Source organism: Octodon degus, unplaced genomic scaffold (assembly GCF_000260255.1).
Source record: "Octodon degus isolate 3935 unplaced genomic scaffold, OctDeg1.0 scaffold00028, whole genome shotgun sequence".
Taxonomy (NCBI): Eukaryota; Metazoa; Chordata; class Mammalia; order Rodentia; family Octodontidae; genus Octodon; species Octodon degus.
In genome coordinates this window covers 19,221,012-19,228,466 of record NW_004524604.1, presented here as the reverse complement: position 1 = coordinate 19,228,466, position 7,455 = coordinate 19,221,012, and the positions used below count along the sequence as shown (strand labels likewise).

Here is a 7,455-nt window from a genome sequence, read left to right as displayed (position 1 = left end):
CACACACACACACACACACACACACACAAATAAATAAAACTTTAAAAAAAAAAAAATCCTGGGATATTTATTAAGAGCAGTGGCATAGTGCTTGCCTAGCACGTGTGAGGCCCTGAGTTCAATCCTTAATACTAAAAAGTTTATTAAGGAAAAAAAAAAAGATGTTGACTTGGTCAATGCTTTCAAAAGAAACAAAAGGAAACACCAAGAGCAATTTCAGTGGACTAATGAAGTAAAAATAAGATTATATGGGACTGACAAATGAGTAAGAGATAAAAATAGGACTATAAATACATGGCCTCTGCTAAAAACTACCTAAAATGGGAAGAAAAAAAATCAGTGCTAGAACTAGACATCAAGTTGAAGAAAGTGGTTTTGGTTTTGCCTTTTTTCAAAAAAAATTTTTAAGACAGGGTCTCACTATTTTTAAGACAGCCTCACTAGTTCAGGCTGGCCTTGACTCACTTTGTAGCCCAGGCTGGTCTTGACCTCACAAAGATCCTCCTGTCACAGCCTCCCAAGTGCTGGGATTATAGACATGCACCACCATGCCAAGCTATGTTTTTGTTTTTGATTGTTTAAGTGAAGTACAACTCATATAACAAAATTGTCACCTTTTAAAATGACTTTCAGTATTCTTACAAAGTTGTATAAACATCTCCAATAACTAATTCTGTAATATTATAATCATCTCAAAATGAAATGATAAAGATTTAAATAAATAGAACATGTTAAGGCTAGAAAGACTATAGCAACTTAAAAAGTCAATAAAACCAAAACAATCTATTGATCCAATGTAATTTCCATCAAAATTCTGAAAACTTTTATGAAAATGGAATCCCTGGCACCACATGCCATGCTTGCCCTGCCTCTGGGCCCAATGAGCCAGCCACTGAGACTGGGTGTGGTGGTGCAAGCCTGTAATCCCAGCACTGTGGAGGCTGAAACAGGAGGCTCACTACAAGTCCGAGCTGTACAGTGAGACCCTGTACCAAATATATTAAAAGGAAAATCTTAACTTCAAGGAAATTTCTATGGACCCTCTATAGCTAAAACAATCTTGAAAAAGAATAAAGCTAGAGAACTCACATTGCCCAACTCTGAAACTTACCAAATCTACAATATTATAAAAACGTGATGATATTAATATATGGACCGAGACAGACATAAAGACGATGGAATAGAACAGAGCTCAGAAATAAACCCTCACAAACACAGTCAACTGATTACTGACAAGAGCTCTGATTCAATGGAAAAAGAACTGTGTTTTCACTAACTGATGCTAAAACCTGGATACTGGCATGTAAAACAGGGTTGGACTCTCATTTTATACCATATACAAAAATTAACTCAAAATGAACCAAGACATAACAATACCTGAAACTATAAGGCTCTTAAAGATCTTTATGGCACTGAATTTAGCAAATTTCATAAATATCATACCAAAAGCACAGACAATGAAGACTAATTCAAACCCAAGAACTTTTACTCATCAAGGGATACATACTTTCAAGAAAGAGAGAAGAGAAAACATTTATAAATCTTTTTTTTTTTTTTTTTTTTTTTTTTTTTTTTTTTTTGTATTTTAGGGAAGGGTCTACAGGGTGTTCAGGGTCTCACTTTTAGATCAGACTCATAGTGACCTGGCTGTTTACAGCCTCCCAAGAGCTGGGATTACAGACATGCACCACCAAGCCCAGTCTCAATTGCTGTCTCTGCGTGCCCCAGAGATGGGGCCAGCACAGCAGACCCGGGGATCAAACCCCTGGGCCCCTGCGCCTGCTTGCAGGCATTTTAATCCGCTGAGCTATTTGGCCAGCTGTAAATGAGATTATTCTCCTGAATATGCAGTATAAAGTAGAAGGAACTAAAATTCAACAACAAAAAAGCAAACAATCTAATTCAAAAATAGTCAAAGGTTTAGATATTTTCAGTCAGGCATGGTGATGTACATCTTTAATCTTAAACCATGCCTGAATAACATAGTAAGACTAGGTCAAGGGGAGGGAGGGAAGGAAGGAAGGAGGGAAAGAGGAAAGAAGAGGGAGAAAAAAACCAACTGTGTCTGGACTGAACATAATACAGTTTTTCTTGACATTATTCTCTAAACTATAGTACAGTAAATATTTATATAGCATTTGCATTGACTAAGCTATTATTAGTAACATAGAGATAACTGAAAAGACATAGGATGATATGTAGGGTTATATGCAAATACAACCCTATTTTATAAAGAACTTGAATAGCCACAGATTCTGGCTTCTACAAGGGTTCCTAGAACCAATCCCTCTCAGGTACCAAGAGTCCCTGACACAAAGTCCCTCTGACAGAACTACTGAAACTCTTGTAACTTCCTGGTCAACACGGGTGTTCAGAGAATCCTTTGTTCTAATATTTGCCATCTGCCCTAGTTCCTGACTCTGGTAGATAAAGAGTGCTAGGAGAATCTTTACTTCTAGTATTTAGTATTCCACCCCACTTCCTGACATAAAGTTCCTAAACCCTCTGGAATTTCCTAGAAGATAGGAATGACTTTGCTCCAATGGGGTAATTAATCCTTGGTGGGTTGGGGCTAGCCACATAAGTCAGCAGATTAAAGCGCCTGCTTAGGCAGACACAGGGCCAGGGGCTTGATCCTTGGAGTGCTGTGCCAAGCCAGCTCCGACCCCCAGGGCACACTGAGACAGCCACTGAGACTGGGTGTGGTGGCGCACACCTGTAATTCCAGTGCTTGGGAGGCTGAAAACAGAAGGATCACTAGGAGTCTGATCTGTGTAATGAGATCCTGTAGACCCTGCACTAAATACATTTAAAAAAAAAAAAAAAATCCTTAGTGGGTTCCTAAATTATTCTGGTCCCCAGAAAGACCAAACCATGATAATAGGCTGGGGTTCTCAGTCCCACCCTCTATTGAGTGGAGATGCAATAGGCCAAAAACAGTTTATAATTGATTACTCTTATGTGGTGACATCTTAATTTAAAAAAAAAAAAAAACCTGAACTATGGGGCTCAGAGAGAGTCCAGGTGTTCATCAGTATGCTGGGAGGGTGGTACATCCCAGCTCCACTGGGACAAAAATCCCTGCGTTCAAGACCCTTCCACCACATCCATAGGCATCTGCCTCTTCACCTAACTATTTATCTGTAGCCTTCAGTAATTGTTAAGTAAGGTATTTCCCTGAGTATAATGAACTATTTTATACTCTAGCAAATCAATCTAATGCAAAGGGATTTAAGGAAATCCCATCACCAGTTAGTTGAAAGTACAGGTGACAACCTGGGGATTACAAGTAGCATTTAAAATAAAGCACAGTCTCATGGAGCTGCTGAGATCAGATCTGGCAACTGATGTTGTTTCTGGGTAGATAACACCAGAACTGATTTGTGGGGGGTGGGAGGACAAGGATGGGGAAGAGAAATTGAGGCCTAGACTTTCATAGTGAACTATATCCCTATCATTTTTTGAGCTTTTTGGGTAGGGTGTGCTAAGTGCTAACCTGCTTGGGTTGGACTTGACTTTAGAATCTTCCCAGTGTGGTATATACCTGTAATCCCAGCAACTCAAAGAGGTTAAGGCAGGAGGATCCCAAAATCAAGTCCAACCTGGGAAAACTTTAGCAGTGTAGCTAGCAAAACTCTGTCTCAAAAAATTAAAAAGTCAAGGGGCTGGGGAGATGGCTCAGTAGATTAAGTGCTCACCTGGCAAAGGCCCGAGTTCAATCCCCAGTTCCGCAAAAAAAATAAAATAAAAGTGCTAGGGGCACAGCTCAGTAAGAGGTGGGGGGGGGGGAGAAGGGCTAAGTATCATAGCAATAGAGCAGAAAGAAAATTAGGAGTGAAATTAATCCTGCAGAGAGAGGCCATAAATAGCCAGTTACTACTAAATCCAAGAAGAAAAGGACAAGGGTAGAAGATATAGAAAAAGTAGGGAAAAGAACTAACAAGGACCTGAGGATGCAGCTGCAGTGGTAGTATTAGTGCTTGCCTAGCATGTTGGAGGCTCTAGGTTACACCCCTGGAAGAAAAGGGAGCACAGAAGAAAAAATAGGAGGAGAGATCGTAACAGAACGGGGGGGGGGGGGGGTGGAAGAAATCACGATACAAGTATTATTTTTGCACATATATATATTTACTTATTTTATTTATTTATTTATTTTTTTTTTTAGGGTACTTATTTATTTAGCAGTACTGCTAAATTGAACCCAGGGCCTTTGCACTGAGCTCTAAACTACATCCCTAGTCCAGACCCTTTTGAGACAGAGTCGCACCAGCCAGTCACAATCAACTCTTTAAATGTAAGTGGGAAGGTATTTATCCAGGTACTGCAGAGCCCTGACAGCAGTCTGACTGACTAAGCAGACACTATTAGAGATTTCCCACCTGTCTCTGTTAGTTTTAATAGAACTCATTCTCCAGTTAAATCTTCTAAGGAATCCCAATATATTAGTTAGACAAAGTCATGCTAACTTAAGTGGAGAACCTAGAGCTCCTCTAGGAGTTTAGCAATACAGAAGTTCTAATGGGAAGTAGAGGGTGAAAAGGGGGTTATATGTACCCCCTTGTACGTCTTTGGGAGCTCTTGTTCAAGACTGAACAGCTTCCACCTTTGCCCTCAGATATAGCTGGAAGAGGCAATTTTTGGCTGATTTCCCCCTTAACAACAAAGTTATATATGCTCATTAAAAACTTCAAAGAAAAATGACAAAAGCATAGAGAAAAAAGATTTGAGTTCTAATATACAAAATTAAGACAATATATTTTCCTGTATTTTTACATAGTCTTTTTTTTTTGCCCCCCAGTACCGGGGATTGAACTCAGGCCCTTGCACTTGCCAGGCAAGTGCTTATTCTACTGAGCTATCTCCCCAGCCCCTACATAGTCTTTTTAATGTTGTTATAATATTATTACACTGATTCTCAATATTTTCAAGTATGAGAAATGTTACGTGACAATCTGAAAAACTATGTATGCCAAGCATGGTGTCAGTGCTCGCCTGTAAACCCAGCAAGCACTCAGTAGGCTGAGGCAGGAGGACCTGTACCCAATAAATAAAATGACCTGGACACTCATATTTGTGCAGAACTGTACCTTTTCATAGGAAGTTGGCATATGGATATGAAATAAATTCAAAGCCAGCCTGGACTACATAGCGAAGCCCTGTCTCAACAGCAAAACAAAACAAAAAAACTATGCAGTTATATGATATATCTTTAATTCAAGAATGATGACCAAGGAAAATATGGCCCAGTTCAGATTATTTTAGCAACACTTTAAAATGAATTTGTAGAACTAAGAAGATAGCTCGGCGGTCTAAGCGCCTGCCTAGCAAGCACAGGGATCTGGGTTTGAGCCCTGGTACTACACACTGTACTAACCCCAGGCCTGCCCAGTTGGCCCCAAAACCAGGCATGGTGGTGGACATCTGTCATCCCAGTGCAGGGGAGGCTCAGCCAGGAGGATTGCTACAAGTCCGAGCAGAGTAGTGAGACCCTGTACCCAATAAATAAATGAAAAAAACTTTTAAAAAGAAAGTTTAAATGAATTTCTATTTTACTGATTACAATTTCACCTACAGATGGAAATAAAATTCTTTGCAATAAACCTAAGACCCAAGGTTGAAAACCAGTAAGGCCTGAGATTCTATCCCAGTGCCACCAAAAACAAACAAAAGGCTCTTGAGTTCAGAGGTTCTGGAAGGTGGATCACGGCAGTGCAGGTTTCATCAACAAATCCATCCAGTCACGATTTCATAACTATTCAGCTACTAGCAGACAGAGTTGAGATGGAGAAAAGCACACAAGTCATGACGCTTAACATGGGAGAGAAGAGCTCATCCCCAGACACTTCGTCACTTGCTGTGTCCTGCCTAGAAATTCTGAAAAGTATCAAGGCCCAAAATACCTTTTAAAAGGTTTCACAATACTTAAACTCTTATAGAATTCCTACAGACCATTAATATTATTAAGCTAGATATTATACTAAGATACAGATTTCTCTAGCCTCTCCACTTCTATGTTAGATGCAACGTTCTGAGGAAGCTTTTGATTTTTTTTTCACAGCTGTTTGTAGTGTAATGGAGTAAGTGTTGTTTCTTTTACAATAAAAAATTTTAAACACATCAAAGAAAAAATGAGACCTCACAGAGCTATCACTCAATGTGATCAGTCACATTATAAACAATACTGCTGGGGCTGGTGAGATGGCTCAGTGGTCTAAAGCACCTACTTAGAACAAACTTAGCAAAGCACAGGGACCACGGTTCAATCCCTCAGCACCACATGCCAGCCAGCCCCGCCCCCTGGTGGGCTGAGCTGGCCATACACACACACACACGCACACACACACAAAAAAAAACACACACAAATATAAATAAATAAAATTTTAAATAAATAAATAAAAATAAACAATACTTCTTTATCTCTAATGCCATTCACTTTATCCTTCTTCCTCCAATAGATTATTTAAAAGGCAACTCTAGACATATCATTTAATCCATAAACATTTCCATGTGTATCCCCGCACACTGAAAGATGCTGTTCAAAGATAACAAAAATGCCTGGCAAGCATGAGATCCTGAGTTCAATTTCCAGTGCCAAAAGAAACAAACAAACAAACCTCAAAGATATCAAAAGATATTTCTGGTTCCTGAAGTTCTAATGTTGGTGCATCAGATTTCTGACAGAAGGACCCCCAGTTAAACCATGTATTAGTCATATACACATAAATATATAAACACACACACACACACACACACACACACACACACACACAGAGTGGTACCTTGGTTCAAAAACTCAATTCTCTCCAAAATTTTTATCACAAACCAAACTGGAAAAGGACAGAGTCAAATTTCCCCATCAGGTCAGCACTGAACCTAACCACTGAATTTGATTCAGTTCTCATCCAACTTCATCTGCAACCAGAATCCTGGGAAGAATCAAGTATGTGAACCCAGGTGTCACTACATAGAATATATGTATTCAATGTGGATCCAAACTTTTATGATCCAATGTTGATGGTAAAACCTTAACAATTCAAAACATTAAAAATACCCTTTATGGGGCTGGAGAGATAGCTCAGTAGAATAAGTGCTTGCCTGGCAAGTACAAGGGCCTAAGTTAAATCCCCGGTTCTGCCAAAAAAACAAAACAAAACAAAAAAAAAAACCCTTTATGATGCCAGGAAAGGTACCACATTCCTCTATATATCATAACCATATATGATGTCTGAAAATATGTAGAAAAAAATAAAAATATATAATTACACTTTTTAATATCCCTTACATGTTAAACCACATCAAAGTAGCACTCTCAAACAAAAAAAAATTACAAGAAAAATAGTCTGAATATTTTCATTTATAATAAGATCACTGTTGAAAGATCTTGGTGACTGATCTTTTTCTATCTTAGGGAAGGGTCTACAGGGTATTCAGGGTCTCACTACTAGATTGGACTCA

General features: G+C 39.0%; 1 protein-coding gene across 7 annotated transcripts in view; it reads right to left on the bottom strand.

The window, feature by feature from the left end:
* Tfdp2 (transcription factor Dp-2) overlaps positions 1-7,455 on the bottom strand; it is a 227,714-nt gene that overhangs the window by 169,200 nt on the left and 51,059 nt on the right. The window lies entirely within an intron of this gene.